Source organism: Choloepus didactylus, chromosome 14, assembly GCF_015220235.1.
Source record: "Choloepus didactylus isolate mChoDid1 chromosome 14, mChoDid1.pri, whole genome shotgun sequence".
Lineage (NCBI taxonomy): Eukaryota > Metazoa > Chordata > Mammalia > Pilosa > Megalonychidae > Choloepus > Choloepus didactylus.
The window spans coordinates 17,094,220-17,115,674 of NC_051320.1; the positions used below are offsets into that span (position 1 = coordinate 17,094,220).

General features: G+C 39.3%; 1 protein-coding gene and 1 pseudogene across 2 annotated transcripts in view; one reads left to right on the forward strand and one right to left on the reverse strand.

The window, feature by feature from the left end:
* The window catches only part of RAB2A (RAB2A, member RAS oncogene family), a 135,436-nt gene that overhangs the window by 26,329 nt on the left and 87,652 nt on the right, over nt 1-21,455 (forward strand). The window lies entirely within an intron of this gene.
* On the reverse strand, nt 16,825-17,769 carry LOC119509498 (annotated as a pseudogene).

The following is a 21,455-nucleotide window of genomic DNA, read 5'->3' on the forward strand; positions in this document are numbered from 1 at the left end:
ATAGTCCGAGATTCTGAATGGCAGTTATATTGCAATTTTCTTCTCCATACACCCTAGCCATTTTCCACCATGCACACAAACTAATGGGTAAAGTCCTAGGAGTTGGTAAGAAGAAAGAAGTAGGACTGCCACTTTTACCACATTCCTTAAGAAAATTGCTAGCAAATGTCCCATTTTATTTTTCAGTTTTTAAAGATTTAAATAAACTGGCATCTAGTTTTGTATTTTTGAAAAGATCGCACTTTTAGAAAAGACAAACTAGGTCTTCCCTAAAAATATCTAAACCAGCTTAATTCCATAAAACCCCAACTTTACCAGATTACATTTGGCTTATCTTAATGAAGGATATTAATCATACTAGTTGTATTAGTCAGAGTCCAGCCAGGGGACAGCCATTGCATGGTAATTTGAACAGGGAACATTTTATAAAGAATTATTAACTATAACATGGGATTAGAGTAATGGGGAAATGGCTAAGAGCTAAAGAGAACCCTAAGGAATACAGTAAGAGCACCTCCTACCTCGCAGGCCAAGGCAAAGCATCCAAGGGAGTTATAAACAAATCGGGCATCCAGACCTCATTGGAGGGGCACAGCAGAGTCTGCTGGATGGCAGAGAAGTGCAGCGAGGTTGCGGTTGCGTGATAGTAGGAAATCTGCCTTCTAGGTGCTAGGGAAAGCCCTCACTGGCATGATGGTAGGCCTGGGAAGTCTCTGAGAGGCAGCCTGATGGAGAGTGCTGGGGGCAGTTGGCCACAGAGAGGTGCTGAGTGCTGCCCTCCACTGATGAAGTGTCATGTTGGGCCACTGGCAAGGGAGAGATGTTCCAGTTTCGCTTGCCTGGCAATGAGAGTGGATTTGGAGCTGGAAATTGGTAACTGGCATATTAGTGTACATAATATACAACTGAACTCTTTTTTTTAATTGGAAAAGTTGTAGGTATACAGAAATCATGCAGAAGATAACAGAGTTCACGTATACCCCCCCACACACACAGACACAGTTTTCTTTAGTATTAACATTAATGTGGTACCTTTGTTAAAATTGATGAAACAGTATTATTGTAATTATACCATTAACTGCAGTTCATGGTTTACATTAGGTTTCACGGTGTTGAACAGTACTTTGTTTCTTTTTTAAAAAATATTTATTCTAGAAACTATATACAACCTAAAATTTCCCCCTTTTAACCACATTCTGATATACAATTCAGTGACATTTATTACATTCCCGGTTTTGTGCTCTCATCAGCACCGTCCATTACCAAAACTTTTCCATCACCCCAGACAGAAATTCTGTACCAAGTAAGCATTAACTCCCCATTCCCTACCCCCACTCTGACTCCTGGTAATCTGTCTTCTGCTTTCTGACTCTGAATTTGCTTATTCTAATTATTTCATACAATATCTGTCCTTTCGTGTCTGACTTATTTCACTCAACATGATGTCTTTAAGGTTCAGCCATGTCTCATGTATTGGGACCTCATTCCTTTCTACAGCCAAATAATATTCCATTGTATGTGTATGCCACATTTTGTTTATCAATTCATCTGTTGATGGACCTTGCGTTGTTTCCACCTTTTGGCAATTGTGAATAAGGCCACTATGAGTATTGATGTGCAAGTATCTGTTCAAGTTCCTGCTTTCAATTCTTTTGGGTATATACCTACAAGAGGAATTTTCCAGCTCATCTGGTAATTCCATACTTTCTGAGGAACTGCCAAACTGTTTTCCACAGTACCATACCAACAATGAACAAGTATTTCTATTTCTCCACATCCTCTCCAACACTTATTTTCCATCTTTTTAAAATAGTAGCCATTCTAGTGGGTGTGAAATGGTATCTAATTGTGATGATGATTTGCATTTCCCTAAGGCTTATGGTGTTGAGCATCTTTTCATGGGCTCTTTAGCCATTGTATATCTTACATGTTTATTCAAGTCTTTTGCCCATTTTGTAAATGGGCTGTTTGTCTTTTTGTTGTTGAGTTGTAGGAGTTCTTTGTGTATTCTAGCTATTAAGTCCATATTAGATATGTGTTGTTTTGTTGTCCTTATTAGATATGAGTTGTAGGAGTTCTTTGTGTATTCTAGCTATTAAGTCCTTATTGGATATGTGTTGTTTTGGTTAGATATTTGTTGTTTGCTGTTGTAATGCAATATACCAAAAATGGGTTGATTTTTTTCAATGAGGATTTATTAGGTTCCAAATTTATAGTACTAAGACCATGAAAATGTTCAAATTAAGACATCAAGAGTGAGATACCTTCTTTGAGGAAAGGCCGATGGCATCTGAGGTTCCTCTGTCACATGGGAATGCACATAGTAATGTCTGCTGGTCCTTCTGGAATTTGGTTTCAAACTGGCTCTCTCCAAAATGTCTCTCTGAGTTCCATCTGTCTTTTATCCTCTTCTAAATAACCCCAGCAAGGGGATTAAGACCTACCCTGAATGAGCTGGGTTTCATCTCCATGGAAACAACCTAATCACAGTCCCACAATAGGTCTACCCTAACAAGATTGGATTAAAATGACATGGTGTTTCTGCGGTACATGACGGCTCCCAACTAGCACATGTGGTTCCAAATATTTTCTCCCATTCTGTAGGTTGTCTTTACAAAAAAAGAAAAAAAAAATGAAACTTTTTTTATTATAAACCATAACATATGTAGAAAAGTGATAAATTTCAAAGTACAGGTTTGACAAGTAGTTATAGAGGAAATTTCAGAGTATGGTATAATTTCAGGTGTTTCCTTCTAGCTGTTCCAATACATCAGAGACTTTGCTGGTTTGAAACTATTATGTCCCCCACAAAAGCCATGTTCTTTAATGCAATCTTGTGATGGCAGACTTATTAGTATTTTGATTAGGGTGGAACTTTGGATTGGGTTGTTTCCAGGGAGATATGACCCACCCAACTGTCATTGAGACCTTTTGATTAGATCATTTCCATGGAGGTGTGACCCCACCCGTTCAGGGTGGGTCTTAATTAGATCACTGGAGTTCTTTCAGAGAACTCACAGAGAGGAGCTCAGAGAAGCTGAGAGAGACATTTTGGAGAGAAGCTAAGATATACAATCCAGAGTTTGCCACCTGGAGAAGCTAAGAGCCGACACAGATTCAGATTCTTGGAGATACTGGGAGATGCAGACAGGGACGTTTGGAGATGCTAAGCTAAGAGATGAAGCCCAGAGTTTCCCCCGGAGAAGCTAGGAGAGTACCCCCAGGTGCTTAGAGAGAAATGCCCCAGGAGAACCAAGCAGAGAGTTTAGAGAAGCTAAGAGAGACAGAAGCCCAGAGGCATTTTGGAGAAAGCCATTTTGAAACACAACCCCAGCAGATGTCCCCCACATGCCTTCCCAGCGGACAGAGGTGTTCCAGATGTCACTGGCCTCTCTTCATTGAAGGTATCCTCTTGTTGATGCCTTGGTTTGGACACTTTTATGGCCTTAGAACTGTAAATTTGTAACCTAATAAATCCCCTTTATAAAAGCCAGTCCATTTCTGGTATTTCGCATAACAGCAGCTTTAGCAAACCAGAACAGAGACTAAAAATAATTATCTATATAATGATTCAGGAGTCATAATCAGTTGCTAAATCCTATTGTTAACTCCTCCCTTTCATTTGATCATTCTTTCAATCTTCAGGGATATTTGGGCAGTGACCATTCTAGCTTCTTCATGTTGAAAAGGGGTGTCATCATTATGGGGTAGGGGTTGTAACTGTTGATATTCTTGGAGAGACTGGTATCTGGATTTCTGGGCTTATCTGGCATAGGAACAATCTGGAGATTTTTAAATAAACTTAGTGAGTGAAACTTTTTATAGAGTCTCAGATAAAGCCTTGGTTGTTCTTTAGGGTTCTCAGGAATACTATTGGTTGGGGCTTGGCATACCAGGGCAATTTGCATTATCTAGCTGAAGCTTGCATAAGGATAACTTCCAGAATAGCTTCTCAACTCTATTTGAAATCTCTTAGTCACTGAAACCATATTTTGTTACATTTCTTTTCCCCTTTTTGGTCAAGAAGGCATTGTCGATCCCACGATGCCATGGCCAGGCTCATTCCTGGGAGTCATGTCCAATGTTGCCAGGGAGACTTACATGCCTGGAAGTCACGTCCCACATATAGGAGGGAAGATAATGAGTTTATTTGTGGAGTTGGGCTTAGAGAGAGGCAAGCCACATCTGAGCAACAAGAGAGATTCTTTAGAAGTGACTCTTAGGCATAATTATAAGTAGGCTTAGCTTCCCCTTGCAGAAATAAGTTTCTTAAAAGCAGGCCTCAAGATTGAGGGCTTAGCTTTTAAATTGGGAGTCCCTAATGCTTGAGAGAGTATCTGGAATTTCCCAGGTGGGGAAGTTTAATAGTTCCGTATTTTTTCTCCAGTCCCTCAAGGGACTTTGCAAGTACTTTTTTTATTATCTGCCCAACATTCTCTGGAGTGTATCAGATCTCATTCCCTATTTTAGGCTCCATGTGTTTAGGTTGTTTAAATGAACTGGCAGACAGGTAAGTTAGATTGTGTGCTATAGAAAATTTAAATTTTGTACAAAATAAACATTTCTTCCTTTAGTCTCACAAGAGGTGAAGTTTTAAAGTACAGACATTATCATCCTTTACCTTGAATTCTAATTTACCTTAGTCCCAACCAATTCAGCTTCATTTGTATGTCTAATTGAAGTCTGATCTCTTTTGGCTTCTGTAAGAGTTACTATATGGAGTAAAGCTGAGTTTCAGAGCTGCAGAAGTCTCAGGTACCCAAAGTTCTAGGGAAATACCAGGTTATACATAGAGCACATCTCAGAATTTAGGAATAACATTTAAAACTCAAGAATAAATGTGAGTGCTGTAAGAGCTTACAATTTAGGCCCTAATTTTCTTCTAAGTATTTTCTAAATGAGACTATACAATATCTGTCCTGTTGTTTCTGGCTTATTTTGCTCAACAAAATCATCTCCTTACGGTCCATTCACCTTGTTGCATGCCTCACAACTTCATTCCTTTCTGTAGCTGCACAGTATTCCATTGTATATATACGTGTAGGTTATCTTTTTTACTTTCATGATGAAGTTCCTTTGATGCACAAGTTTTTAACTTTGGTGAAGTCCTTTTTATCTGTTAGTTTCTTTTGTTGTCTTTTCTTTTGATGTGATCTCTAAGAAACCTTTGCCTAACCCAAGGTCCCTGAAGATACTTAACCTCTGTTTTCTTCTCAGAGTTTTATAGTAAAACTTATATTTATGGCTTTATCCATTTTTAGTTCATTTTTGTATATAGTTTCAGGTAGAGGTCCACCTTTAGTGTTTTGCACATGGCTATCCAGTTTTCCCAGCACCATTTGTTGAAGAGATTATTCTTTCCCCATTGAGTGGGCTTGGTACCTCTGTCAAAGATCACTTGGCGATAGATGTGAGGGTTCATTTCTGAATACTCAGTTCCATTGGTTTATATGTCTGTCCTTGTTCCAGTATCATGCTCTTTTGATTAGTATAGCTATGTAATTTTTCAAATCAAGGAAGTATGTATCCTCCAACTTGGTTCTTTTTCACGATGGTTTTGGTTGTTTGGACCCCTTACCCTTCTGTATAAGTTTGATGATTGGCTTTCCTCTTTCTGCTAAGAAGACTTTGAAATTTTGATTGGGATTGCATTGAATCCGTAAATTGCTTTGGGTAGAATTGACATCTTAACAGTATTTAATCTTCCAGTCCATGAACATTGAATGTCCTTCCATTTATTTAGATCTTGTTTTGTTTTAGTAATGTTTTGTAGTTTTCTGTGTATAAGTCCTTTACATCCTTGGTTAAATTTAGTCCTAGATATTTGGTTATTTTAGTTGCTATTGTAAACATATACATATATTTAAATTGTTATGTCTAATTGTTGAAGTGATCCTTTCATTAATACATAGTGTCCCTAGAGCAGTGTTTGACTTAAAGTCTGTTTTATCTGATGTTAGTATTAAACTATCCCATCTCTCTTTTTGCTACTCTGTGTGTGGTGTATTTTTTTTCTGTCCTTTTACTTTCAGCCTACTTGTGTCTTCGAATTTAAGGTGTGTCTCCTGTAAATAGCATATAGTTGAGCCATAGTTTTGTTTGTTTTAAATCCATTCTACCCATCTCTGCCTTTTGACTGGAGAGTTCAATCTATTTATATTTAAAGTAACTATTGATAATGCAGGACTTCACTATTTTGTAGTGTTGTTTTATATGTTTTTTGACCTTCAAGTCTTCCATTAATGCCTATTTTAATATTTATTTGAGTTTTTGTATTGTACCGTTTTGAGTCTCTTCTCATTTCTTTCTGAATGTGTTTTTCCTGTATTTTCTTTGTGGTTACCATGAGACGTAAATTTTACATCCTAAATAAATCTTTTAACAATAGTGTGTGATTTGATACAAGCCTTCAATAGTATATGCACACACAGTTCCTGTAACCCTCCATCCCCTCCTCCCTTTTTGTTATATTTGTTACAAATTATATCTTTATGCATTGTATGTCCAAAAACATAGATTTATCATGACTTTTCGTGCATTTGCATTTTGAGACCATAAGAAGTAAAAAGTGGAGTTAAATTTTAAAAAATACTATACAGTGGTACTGACATTTATAATCACCTGTATGGTTACCTTTACTAGAGGTCTTTCTTTCTTTGTGCTCTTTGATCCATAGTCTACTGTCCTTTTCCTTTCAGTCTAAAGAACTCCTTTTAGCATTGCCTGCAGGGCTGGTCTAGTGGTGATGAACTCCCTCAGTTTTTGTTTATGTGAGAATGTCTTAATGTCTCCCTCATTTCTGAAAGACGGTCTCACTGGATAGAAAATTCTTGGTTGGGCAATGATTTTCTTTCAGCACTTTGAATATTTTATCCCATTGCCTTGTCTCTCTATGGTTTCTGAAGAGGAATGGGCACTAAATTTTATTGAGATGTCCTTATACATACCATGTGGCTTTTCTCAACTCTCTCCTGTCATGTTTCTCTTTGAGTTTATCCTGTTTGGGGTGCATTGGACTTTTGGAATGTGCATGTTCATGTCTTTTGTTAAATTTGGGGAATTTTCTGCCATTATTTCTTTGAATATTTCTCCTGTCCCTTTCTTTCTTTCTCCTTCTGGGACTCCCATAATGCATAGTTTGGTGTTCCTGGTCTACTAGGATCTGTTCGCTTTTTAAAATTTGCGGGATACTGATTACGTGCTTCAACTTGGCGGGCCTGGGCCAGGGGACCGGATCCGCCCCTGGGGAGGGTGGTGGGCACGGGCGACAGCGCCCTCCACAGCCCCCCAGGCCTGGGAAAGTGAGGCCGGAGGCAGGCCCCATTTCCTCACCCAAAATACCACCGTTAGGGGAGGCTTGCCAGAGGGAATCGCCTTTTCCCCACCCCCTTATCTTGCCCGCACACCCCCCGTTGCCAGAGCAACTCCCGCCACCGCCAGTGCGCATACACTGTTGCCAGACACCATTGCCAGAGCAGCTCCCGCCCCTTTTCAAACTACCTCCGCGCCCTCTTAGAACCAATCCTAACCTCCGCACCCTCTCAGAACCAATCCTAGCCTTTATCCCCTCAGCATTGGCTTGTAACAACCCCCGCCCTCTATGCCAGCCTATATAACCTGTGCTCACCCCTAATAAACGCTCTTGGCTTTACCCCCCTGAATAAACCCCCCTTTTTGTTCTACCCCTACTGGAGGAAGAGTGTCTTGTCTTTCCCTTCTCGCCGCCCTCCACACCTTGCACGCCACCGCCGGGGACCTGGCCAAGTCCCCCGCCTCGCCCTCGCCTCCGGGAAAGAGCCCCCGCCGCCGGTACCCTCCGAGCAACGCCGAGAGCCGAGGGTTCAGCAACCGGCCGCACCCCCCCCACCCCGAAGCAGTAGACACGACCGCAAAAATTCTTTTTTTTCCTGCTCCGAAACCTGAATCCTTTCAGTTATCTTTCTCTTGCCAACTTCAATCTGCTTTTGAAACCTTCTAGTGAATTTTTCACTTCAGGTGTTGTGGTCTTCAATTTCAGTATTTCTGTTTGGTTCTTTTTTAAAATTTGTATCTCTTTATCTCAGGTTGTTCATTCATTGTTTTCCTGATAACCTTTAATTTTCTTTTCTGTCTTTTCCATTATCTTATCAAGCATGTATATTGCATATTTAGCATATGAGGTTCATTTTTTAGAAGTCTTTGTCCAGGCACTGGTTTTTGTTGATGGTGTTTGGATTTTTATCTTGTTCCTTTGGAAGGGCCATCATTTTCTGTTTCTTTGTCCTGTAATCTTTTGTTGTACACTGTACATTTTAATATTTTGAAGTGCTAACTCTGGGATTTAGTCCCTGAGCTGCCTGATTCTTAAGTTTGTATCCAGCTAGTGATATGACAGCAATTTTTTTTAAGTGTCAGAAGTGTTTTAAAAGTGCAGGTTCTTGATTTGTCATTCACCCAGTTAATGTACCCATTTAACTGTTTTCCAGAGTTGAGGAAGAGGGCTCTGCCAGTTTTTACTTGTTAATCAGTGATTCTGTGGGGGAATGGCACCCTGGAGCATTTTATGCCACATCTTGGTTGATTTGAAGTCATCCCCTTAGATATGAACTGTTCAAAAGAAAATATTCTTAGATGGTATTAGGGATACAATTCTGCTTTTGTGCAGTTTTCATTCTCTGGCGTCAGGTCATCTCTATGGAGCTGAACTCTTCAAAAGAAAATATACTTACATTAGGGGCAAAAGATAATCAAGAACTTTGAATAGGAAGTGAGATACAGTAGGTTAGTATAGGCTGGAGTGAAATAGTGACACATCCCAGAGTAATTTGGGCAGATAATAAAAAATATATTTACAGCCTCCCCCTCCCCAGCCCTGAGGATCTGGGGGAAGGTGCGGATGTGTTCGACATCCTCACCTGGACTGGTGTTGATGTTGTCACAAACATTGGGACTGGCAGTTTGGTGTGCTGAGCCCTCGATCATGGGACTTGCCCTTATGAAGCTCATTACCACAAAGGAGAGTCTAAACTTGCATGTAATTGTGCCTAAGAGTCTCCCCCTGAGTACCTCTTTGTTGCTCAGATGTGGCCCTCTCTCTCTCAAACTGAGCCATCTCAACAGGTGAACTCGCTGCCCTCCCCCCTACTTGGGACCCAACTCCCAGGGTTGTAAATCTCCCTGGCAACGCAGAGTATGACTCCCGGGGATGAATGTGGACCCGGCATCGTGGGACTGAGAGTATCTTCTTGACCAAAAGGGGGATGCAAAATGAGATGAAATAGTTTCAGTGGCTGAGAGATTCCAAATGGAGTTGAGAGGTCACTCTGGTGGACATTCTTATGCACTATATAGATAACACCTCTTAGGCTTTAATGTATTGGAATAGCTAGAAATAAAAACCTGAAACTACCAAACTCCAACCCAGCAGTCTGGACTCCTGAAGACAGTTATATAATAATGTAGATTACAAGGGGTGACAGTGTGATTGTGAAGACCTTGTGGCTCACACCCCCTTTATCTAGTGTATGGATAAGTGGAGAAATGGGGATAAAAACTAAAGGACAGGTGGGGTGGGATGGGGGGATGATTTGGGTGTTCTTTTTTTCACTTTTGTCTTTTTATTCTTGTTCTGGTTCTTTCTGATGTAAGGAAAATGTTCAGAGATAGATTGTGGTGATGAACTCATGACTATGTTATCATACTGTGGACAGTGGATTGTATACCATGGATGATTGTATGGTGTGTGAATGTGTTTCAATAAAACTGAATTTAATAAAAAAAAAAAGATAATCAAGAGTGCAATTCTGATTTTGCAGTTTTCATTCTGTAGCATCATTTTCCTATCTGAAAAATGCAGTGGAGAATAAAGTTTTTTCAAAAATGGATTTTTTTCAAAGTGTAGATTAGAGTTTATCGATATGTAGAAAAGAATAGACTATCACCTTTATCTCCTCTTCAGTGAACCCAAGTACATTAATCCCAAATTTATTGAGCATCTGTTTTCTAAGCCAGTCCACTGTGAAAGGCATTTTTTTGAAATATTAAAAAGTGAATGTTACTGCTTCTAGGGGAGGAAGCTAGATGTGTAAACTGATAATAAAAGTATCATGTGATAAGTGCTTGATAAAATATGTATAGAGTATTGTATTCTTAGCAGCAGATAAAGTGCCTGAAGGAAAAAGAAGTCCAAATAATGTTCTCTCTTGTTCCTCACAGTAGCCTTATGAATAAGGCAGGAAGTTTGATTACCATAATACAAATGGGCAAAGGAGGCCTAGAGACAGGAAGCAACTTTTTCTGTCATTGTCACACATAGGATTCAAACCTGGTCTAATATATTTGTTAGCTCTTAACATGGTAGTGTACTTTGAAATGCAGAAGGCTGCAGTAGTAAAAGTTTACTACATGTGCAGCAGAGGATAGGTGCTAGTCCAAAGGGTTTCAAAAGTGAATTAGCTATATCCTTGCCCTTAAGGAGTATACACTACAATGTGATAAAGGCTGTGATGTACAGAAAAGAGCATGGAATTACACAGAAGTCAAAATGCCTTTCCAACTCCTGGGAAATAATGGTGTGGAAAAATTTAGGATATGATAGCATGTGAGCTGGTACTTGAAAAATGGGTTGGATTTAGACAGGTAGAAATGGTGAAGAGTTAAAATGTAAAGATAGGAAAAAGCATGGCATCTGCTGTGTGCCATGCCTTGTACCTTCCTCAGTATAAACATCCAGATTAACTGTAGTATTGACCCTGTATCAGGAGTTATGGGAAATTCTGGAAAGATAAACATGTCAGACTTAGGTGGGTACTAGGTTATGGCAGGTTAAGGTAGAGTTTGAACTTTTTAAACAGTAGAAAACTTGAAGTCTTTTTAAGAAAAGAGTACAGAATTAGAAATTAAACATATACACACAGGTACATATGTTTGTGTTTATACTCTGATACAGCAGCATAGACATACTAGAAGTTAAATATAATCCTTCACTGTCATCCCCTTTCCTAGTTCATTCCTGGTGTGGTATGATGAAAACGACACTTTACCTCTGTGGTCTTCCTTCAAAAACCCATGACCCCAGACTAATCATGAAGAGAAATCAGACATCCCATTTGGGGGATGTTCTACAAAACACCTGGCCAGTACTCCTCAGAACTATCAAGGTCATCAAAAACAAGCAAAGTCTAAGCAACTGTACCCTCCAAAAGTTGCCTAAGAAAATGGGACTTCTGAATGTAATGTGGTATCCTGGATGGGTTCCTGGAACAGAAAAGGGACATTAGGTTAAAACTGAGGGAAATAAGGAGACAAGCAAGGTGGCGGCATAGGGAGTTGTGGAATTTAGTTATTCCTCTAAAGCAGCTAGTAAACACCCAGGAACAACTAGTAAATAGTCAGGAACAACTGTTTGGGGTACATAATCTGTGACCGGACACACATCATACACCAGTCTGGAATGGGTGAAAGGGCCGAGAACACAGCGTAAAACTTAATGAAAATGTTCAAAAATTGGTTGTGGCAATGAATGCACAAACTATATGATGATAACTGTGAACCATTGATTATACACTTTGGGTGATTATCTGGTATGTGAATATATCTTAGTAAAATTGCATTAAAAAAAGAAAGCAAAAAATGAAAGACGGCAGGAATGTACAACATGCCTGGTGGTCCCACACATCTGTTTCTGGCTTCAACAATATTTGGATGGAACAGACCTGAGGGCTGTTTCCCCTTCTCCAGCCTTGGAATGCCCTCCAATTTCCACTCCAGTTGCAACCTCCAGGACCATCTTCTTGGCCATCCCGTTTCTGGGGCCAGTTAACACAGTTTTTTGTGGTTAGCTCCTCATTGCTGAGAAACTATGAGCTTTCAGACCCATCAGAATTATTCTGATGAAATGAAGACCTTCGTCAACTGTCTGGTCAACCTGAATCTGTGAGTGACCAGAAGTAGTGTGGATGGATGGGTAGAACATTCCTCAGGTGGTCAGGAAAGAGCATTTCAGTCAGAGTGTCCCACAAGTACAAAGGCCCTGAGGTAGAGTGAGCTTGGCATATTGTAGACAGAGAAAGGAGGGCAATGTTGGAACCATGGTATAGTGAGCAAGAGGAAATGTAAGGTGGAATAGAGTGTTTTTTAACAGGGAAGTGAAGGGACCAGATGTTTATTTTTAAAAGGTCTCTCTAGCTGCTATGTAGAAACTGGGCGGAAGTCGGGCAAGCATGGAAAGGGGGAGGTCTGCTGGGAGAATTTCTCTGCCCTAGTATAAGTTGCTGCTGTTTCCTTGAATGTCCTTTCCCATTTTCTTCACCTGCCAAACTCATACCCCTCCTGCAACAATATATTAGAACTATCTGCAGTAGTCAAAGGTGGAAACAAATCAAATGTACGTAGATGGGTGAATGAATAAACAAAACATGGTCCATCCATACAATGGAATATTATTTGACCATGAAAAGGAATGAAGTTCTGATACACTCTACAGCATGGATGAATAGCAAAACATTATGCTGTGAAAGAAGCTAGTCACAGGTCACGTATTACATGATTCTATTTACATGAAGCATCCAGAAGAAGTAAATCCATAGAGACAGAATGCAGATGGTGGTTGCTAAAGGTTGGGGTGAACAGGGAATGGGGAATGACTTTTGTTGGGTCCAAAGTGTTCTTTTTGGGTGATGAAAATGTTTTGGGACTTGATAAAGGTGATTGCACAACACTAAATGTATCAAATGTCATTGAGTTGTGCACCCTAAAATGATTAATTTTATGTTATGTAAATTTCACCTCAATAAAACAAACAAAAGTAAAAACTAAGGGGGAAAAATCAAAACAAAGGGCACAGGTTGAGAAAGAAACTGCCCAAGTTAAGTGTTTTCCACTCATCTTTGTGTGTCCAACATAGGTGCTCAGTAAATATTTGCTGACTAAAGAGTGTGGCACAGCTGTTTAATACTCTTCAGGCTTCTTCTTTTGTCAGTCTGAGCTCTGGGCTAGATTTTGTTTTTTCAAGTCTCTGCCAATCCAGTTGAGCGAAATCATCATAGAAGTTTAGTGGCATTTCTTCCTTTGCCAATGTTGACAGCAGACAATCTTTTTTTCCCTCCCTGTTTCTTTACAAAGTGTTTGGACTGATCACTAAATTCCAGTTTCTGGTTTGAGGAACCAGCCAGTTGTAACACTGAAATGGTTGATATAAGCTCAGCCTAATGTACTTATACAGCAGACGTTTACACAGGCTGGTAAACATTTATGAGCCTGGTTATGTGTGAGATACTGTGGATCCAAACGTGAACAAGATGGTTCTTGCTCTTAAGCTCATAGTTTAGAATGAGGAACCAGATGATTAAATCAGTTGTATATACACACATACACGCACAACAAAAAAATCTCCATATTTGAAAATCAGAAGAACACCTAAATCACTTTTTGAAGGGAGGTGTAAATTATGAAAAGCTTCTTAGAGGATATGGCACTTGAGCTAAGTCTTATAAGATGAGAAGCTGTTAGCTAAGTGGACAAAAAGTCACTGGGCATTGGAGAAGGAATACTAAGTATGCTGCACCAAGTAAGAAGTACTGGAGTAAGGAATCAGAGACTTACAGCTAAGGTTCTCTGCTTTATTCCTTTTCAAGGTTTTGGTCTCGTCTTTATCTCAGATCTTTCCATTCCTTTTTTTCCTTTCTTTTTTTTTTTTTTTACTTTCCAGAGGAAGTGTTTTAGTATTTGGGATATTTTTAATATTTCAAAACAAAGATGTAGAAATAGTAGTAGATAATTTGCATCAAGGGAAGAAGGGTCAGTTCTTAATTTTTTTTTTTTTTAAGTGATTCCTTAGCTATTCTATTAAGCCTTGTCAGCATTTTTCTTTCTATACCTCCCAGTTTCAGGGAGAAGATGAGTTATGACCTTAACCTACATCATCTTGGAAACTGACTTTTAATTTCTTTATTTTTATTGCTAAGTTCAGTGCCTGAAACACAGTAGGCCTTTACTCAGTAAATATTTGTGGAATAACTATCTCTTTTGTTCTTTTCTGGCTTTCATTGAAAGGCTTTTCAAATAAATGGTCTATATTCCCTGTTTCCTTTTCCTTCAGCACTCACTGTCTTTATGGTTCTTGTGTTTAAGTCATTTTTCAGTTTGCTAAAGCTGCCAGAATGCAGTGTACCAGAAATGGGTTGGCTTTTTCAATGGGAATTATTAGTTTACAGATTTACAGTTCTAAGACCATGAAAATGTCCAAATAAGACAAGAGGACGATACCTTCTGTGAGGAAAGGCTGCTGGCAGGGGCTCCTCGGTCACATGGAGAGGCACATGGCGACATCTGCTGGTCCTTCTCTCCTGGACCCTGGTTTCAAAATGGCTCTCCCAGTTTCTTTGGGTCCTTCTTGCTTCTCCTGGGGTGTGTGTTTTTTGTTTTTTGTTTTTTGTTTCCCTAAGCTCACTCTGCCTGTGAACTCTCTTAATGGACTCCAATAAAGGATTAAGACCCACCTTGAATTGGGTGGGTCACATCTCCATGGAAACAATCTAATCAAAAGGTCCCACTCACAACAGGTCTGCACCCACAAGAATAGATTAAAAGAACCTGGCATTTTCTGGGGTACATAACAGTTTCAAACTGGCACAAGTCAGATTGCTGATTATAGTAGAATCAATAAAGACTGGAAGATTAATAATATAAGAGTCTATAAAGGGACAGATGAAGGAACAGTGACTCTTGATTAGTGTATTAGTTTCCCAGGGCTACCCTAACAAATTACCACAAACTTGGTGACTTAAAAAAAACAGCAATTTATTCTCTCACAGAAGTCCAAAATCAAGGTATTTGTAGAGACTGTGCACCCTTTGAAGATTCTGGGGAGCCTCTTTCAGCTTTTGGTGGCTCCAGGCATTCCTTGGCTTGTGGCAGCATTACTCCCATCTCTGCCCCATCGTCACATGGCTTTCGCACCCTGTGTGTCTGTCTCTGACGCCCTCTGCCTTTCTCTTAGAAAGACACTTGTCATTGGTATTAGCTCCCATCCTAAACCAGGATGATCTCATCTCGAGAACCTTAACTTAATTACATCTGCAAAGACCTTTTCCAAATAAATTCACCTCAGCCACTGCAGCAAGATCTAATTGAAGCAATTGAGAGGATTGCTATCTTGGATTTGAGGGGGATGATGTTTGGACAACCAACAGTGTAAAAATAGCTCTTAAATAATTTTATTGAAAATAAAATTGTAAATGGTGAATATTTATTTCAATTAGTTTTATAAAATATGTGCTTAAAAATTTTAACTGAGGGCCAGATGGATTTGGTTGGAGATTTTGCTCTCAGCTGTGTTTGTCTTGAAGAATTCTCAGTTTAACATTTGTATTAAAACTTCAGCGTTTGTAAAATCCTTTCACGTTTTCTCATTGGTGCTTAGAAGTAGGAATGGTGTGTATTCTTTTTCCATTTCACAGATGTGGAAATGGGCCTCAGGTTCTATAATTTGCCTACTATTGAAGGTTATGAAATAATGCAGATGGATTTGAACCCTGTGTTACAACTGTAAAACTGTATAGTTTTTAAGTGCTCTGCTAAATGTATTGGGACCTCTACACATTTAAAACAATAAACCGCAATGACAGCCTAACATACCAATATCTTTTTTTTTCCCTTGATAAAACCCCAAAATTTATTGAAAACAGGTACCTTTCATTAGCTCTGATTAAAACCAATCAGCTTAGAGATAACATTATTCAGGAAAGCAATATGTACAAAAGTCTCAGGAAAGGGAGAATAAAACAGTTTGAAACAACTTGAACAGGACTGGATTACTAGAATGGTCACTTAGCAAAACAACATAAAACACAACAATGAGAAAACTATGTACCTACAAGCCTGGGTGTAGGGGCTCTCAGTTCCCATATTCTTGGAACACATCCCATGATTCTTTGGGAAGGAAATGTTGACTAGAACATGAACCTCACTGCTGACTGCTGTGTAACTAGTCCGTCCTCAGAGCACTGGCGAAATACATGGAATGAGGGCACCAGACAAGTTTTACACCTACTCCCCCATTAAGCCCCAGAAAACAGGTGTTCTCTCTGGTGTCAAGGACCACTGGACCGTGGACAGTTTAGAAATACTCTGCAGCTAGTCACATAAAAACTCTAGACTAATTAAGCCCTGACATTCCCTGATGCAAATTCCCACTAACCACCGAAGTAGAGCAAAACATGGAAGCTGCCTCCAAACTAACTTTTGGGCTTTGGTAAACAGGGATAAAAACAAAACATTGTCCCACAGGTCAGTTTTAAAAGAACTACTGGGCATGGCAGGTGACAGATTCCGTAGCACCATTTAGTATCCAACATAGAAAGAAAAAGAGGGGAGGGATGTGGGAAGGGGGAGGGGTACTACTGTGGTCACTGCTGCTACACTTTCTCTCCTGCCCTGGCCTGATTTGTGCAGCTCCTCCTAGCTGCCCTCTCACGGTCCATGCCTCTCACTTCTCCAAGCCTAAGCCTCCCAGCCTCAAGCATGAAGCGCTAGGTGCAGAGGGTTCTCTGATGAGGGTGAGTAGGCAGTCCTCCCAAGAACATGTGGTTCATCCACACCACATTGACTGGAGGTGGGGCAGGGGATGAATTACGGGAGGCAGAAGGCAGCTCTGAGAGCAGGAAGGAGAATTCGGCTGAGAGAACGACAGGAAGTTTCAACAGCCAGTTTCTAGGGTCACCTGGGTTGGGAGATACGAGGCTAGAAGCAGTAGCAAAGCTTTAACTGTTGGGGGAACTAGTGTGCCTCCCCTTCCCCACTTTCTGAATTTCCCAAGAAGAATCCTGGGAACCCTGCTTTCTGCTGTCAAACTTTACATGGAAACAAACAATAAGCCTGAAGAGAAGTCTCTTCAGGGTCCAAGAAGTACCCGTTGAAAGTCCATCCTGTCAGGTTTGGCTTCTTGGAATAGTAGCCTCCTTTGTGAGTCTGTATGCTGCTGCAGATCTGAGCAAGACAGCTAGAGAGCTTCTTAATACTTCCCAAGGCCTCTGGATCCAGCTGTGCAATATCGATTCTCTGCAAGTCACTGGCCAATAATCGCACAGTCTCTCTGCCTCCCACTGGCACAGTAAGGAAAATCTCTTTGCTCTTGGTGAGGGGGCTGCCATTCATTGAGATATTGTAAATCTGCTCTCTGGCTGATGGAGTGTGCAGGCCTGGGGTCTTGAAGACCCTTGAGTCAAACTTGGGTGTCAGGCCTGGAGTTGGTTTCACCATAGGCAACTCCAGTCGGCCCACAGCTGAGGTGCAGTGTTCCAGCGACTTGACCTTTTGTTTTTGCCTTTTCCTTGTTTGGACTGGGTTCTCTTCTTGATTGGAGGGCACCTTTTGACTCTTGCAGTTTGAGGATTAGTATTTTTATTTTCTTCTTCTTGCGCTATCATTTCATCCACTTGTATTGCTTTTGTGTTTTGGCAGATTTCAGGGGAGTCTGAATAACATCTGCAGTTAGTTTGTTTATTTCTGTGATATCTAGATCAGCCATTGCTACCTCTTCCAAGGCCTGCTTGTTTCCTCCAAGGGCGAAGTAGTCCAGCCAGTTCATCTCACACAGCACCTTGGGGAGCCACAGGATCTTGATGTTGTACAGGTTATCTATCTCCTTGAGGAGATTCTGTCTGTCTGACTGAATTTGCTTGGATCGGATTACACTTCACAGTCAAAGTCTTTGAGAAAGGAGGCGAGCTTCTGGCTCTGCAAAGAGTTAGTCTTGGTCATCCAACTGCCGCCTTTCCTAGCTGGAGCCATGGGAACCTGGCTGCTCCAGCAGAGACAGACTGGCTCTGCAGTGAACCGGACATACGACCGCCACTACCAAATTCAAACTCCACCAATATCTTTCTAATATACCAAGCTGTGTTTATTAATTTTTTTATTAAAGGAAGGGAGACTTTATTGTTTTTTCAAGTTTCTCAATGTGGAATGTTAGCATAAAAAATAAAATTTTTTGTTTGCAAAATAAGGGTACTAATTTAAAGCAGACTGTATAATCTATTTATGATTTGCATTCAGACCTGCCATTTCTTTGCTATGACTTTGAACACTTTTCAGCAAACAAAATTCTTCGGTGGGTTATTTTTAGTCATTCATAGAATTTTTGTTTTATTTTGTTTTTGAGGACCAGGTGTAGCTGACAATATGTAGCCATATTTTCAGGATCAGATTTGGAAAGAAGTTTAGTCATTTCTTCTGTTGAAATTACCGTTTTGTCTCTATAAGGTATTCAGATAACTGTAGGATCCAGAAATCCATTTTAAAATCTGTTCTAGCCTCAACTTAGAATGTTTTTCAAGTATAGAAAGCATGGCATTTTGGTAAAAGGCATCTTTCTGCGTATCTGCCCACTAGTACGGGTTATAAAGAAGTTATTCCAAGGATCTGTGCATCGGCCTTGTAGAGTTAGCTGCTTGGTCAGAGCATTGATGTTCATTAAAGGTGTTGAATTAAACTTCCATCTAATTTAAGTTTATAGTGGTTTGGCTCATTTAAGTCTGCTGCTTATTGTTTTAAACGTGTAGAGGTTCTAATACGTAGAACAGAGCACTTAAAAACCAGCCTAATTGAAGAATCTGCTTAAACCACAGAGTACTCTTAGTTTCTAAAATGCAGTAAAAATTGTCTTAACATTTCAAATTAGTGTGTTCAACCACAAAATCAGGGTTAGCCCTTCTTTCTGGAAGTGTAGGATGTATGTGAAGTTGAGCTCACCTCTTGGTGGAATTGTTTTTGCAGTATTCCAACTGAAGAATCTGACCCATACTTTTGTAAATTGGGGGAAAATGAACTTGCATGTTGTTTTCATCATATTACTATACTTCAGGGCGTGATGGATCCATTGTTTTCCATTTAGGTTTAAACAGAAGTTCAGATGTTAACTTTAAATCCATCCATAATGAAAAAAAGAAAACATTATTAAAATTTTAAAGCTCTTATAAATAATCAGGGCTATTTTTCAGTCTTAGAATATCAGTGCTAGAAAGGAGCTTAATGATGATTTGGCTCATTTCTCTACAGACAGCAAAATAAGGTCCAAAAAGATGAAACTATCTGTACAAAGTCACACAGATGGTTAAACCCCTCCCAGGCAGTCATCTTTCTGAAAGAATGAGAAGAAAATAAGAATTAGCTATATGTGCAAATTTTCCCTTCTTAAATCAACAACTGAGACATCTTTTGGTAGTAAGCCAGGAACCAGGGCAGGAAGAGACTTGACAACACTTGCTTTGGCCTGCTATGGTTGAATGTTGTGAGCCCTATCTTAATGGATGGAGCTCATGCTCTGTGGGAGGCCACTTTCTGTTGGGGAAAAGAGTCATACATACTCTTTCCGATAATTTACTGTGATACAGTTGATTAATAAAAATAATAGCTGTTATTTGAAAACTTTCTCTATTCCAGACTATACTTTTTTGGTTGTTACATAGAACAGATAGAAGGATGGATGGGAAGAGATGGAGATGGACTGATGTATTGAAAGATGGGTTTGTGTGAAAAGGTCATCAAAGGCAGAGGTGGAGAAAACCTCCCTTATTTAAGGGATGCATGGAAGAAGAGGAGCAGTTGTCACAGAATTAAGACTTCAGGAAGTTAATTGTAGCCTGACAAAGCCAGAAGAGATCATTTTCGAGGAGGTTGCAACTAGGTCTTATTTATGGGTGAAATAAGATGAGGAATGAGAAGAGGTTGGCCATCTGATTTGGCAGTTTGTAAGATCTTTGATTGTGGGCCAAAAATACCCCAAGTATTTGGAAGCAGGTTTACCTGGAATTAAAATAGTAAAAGTTGACAAATATTGAATATGATAAGCTATCTGTCAATATGAACCACCCTAACAACAAGTAGTATATAGATTTGTAATTAAGTAGCCTTGGGAACACCATAGTGACAGTTGTATATATTGTCTGCATTGAGAGATAATTTACATGACTACCCTGAAGGAAGAATATGGAGTCTTGAAAGTGAGGAAACAAAGAGTAACAATTTTCTATATTTAGCCAGCACTTTTTTGGAATAATAGTGATTTAATTACTTAGTGTGAGACATATTCTGTTATGAGGTAGGAAAGCGTTTTCAGGCTCTTCCATCACTTAAAGGATTTGATAATCATCCAAACAGTGTTGGATGATTCTTGAAGTCTCTCAATAATAAATCTCTGATTTCTAGTTAAAATTTTTGATGTTAAACATAGATTAGTGATTCATATCTCAGTTGTTCATCTATATTGTATTTTCGCTCCCTTTAAATAGTAATTTTCCCTTCGTCATATATTTTGAATATAGAGCAAATTCCTTTCCTACTCTTGGTAACCAACTAGTTTAACTTAGAATACTGTCCTTTTGTCTTCTCTGCTAGACCTTAAAGATCATTCAAAGAAATTAGGACTCTTATAAAACAAGTTTGACTTTGGGCCTTTTGTAATGTGAAGTAGAAATTGTGGATAATAGAAAGAAAACACTGTGTTTTTAGTTTATTTTCAATTAATTGTAATCTTAAATCATTTATAAAACTTCTAACAAATGAAGCATTTCCTTAAAAAAAAGCCATATATTTGCAGAACATTTCTTGGATTTGTATTTGTTACTGGGCATTTTGACAGTCTGTATAACTTTTGACACTAGGGCCAATCGTTCAATGCAAAATTATTAAGGGCCTGCTCTGTGCCACAAGACAAACAGCAAGTGACAAAATATTCCTTGTCCCTTCTCTCAGTGTATAATCTAGAAGACATTGAACAGTTTAACTTACATGTCACTTCTTCAGAAAGACCTTTTCTAGCCCTTAGTCTAAATTGTCTGTTATTCTTTTCATAGCACTTTATTCTATCTTTCAAATCACAGTTATAATAATTATTACAAATTACAGTTCATATATATTATGTGACCATTCATTTTGTTTAAATCTCCATCTGTACTCAACCATAAATTCCATCATCAGGAACGATAGTGGTTTTCTGCACTGTTACATCAACAATTACCTAGTGCAGTGCGCTTGTTAGTACTCAGTAAGGACTCTTTGAGTAAATGAATGAATTAGTGATGACTGCCCTGAATGTTAAAGTGCAGGAGGCTATCACTTAGGCAAACTTAGTCTAACATGAGGTTGAGAGGATGTGTCTTGAAGGACTTGAAAATGAGTGGGAAGGAGGTGTGGTGTTCGATATCCAGTTCTCAGAGGGCAAGAGGGATGAATATTAAAAAAAAATTTCCTTTGGTATTTAGGAATGTGGAAATTATTCATTATCTTAATGAGGTAAATTTTGGTAGAGTGAGGGAGTCCAAATCAGATAGAGTTGGTAGTGAAATGAATTAGCAAGAAAATAGCGTAACATTGAACCATAAGTTAAACCATGGACTATAGTTAGTACAGTTATAAAAATGTGCTTTCATCACTTGTAACAAATGTACCACACCAATGCAAAGAGATAATAATAGGGT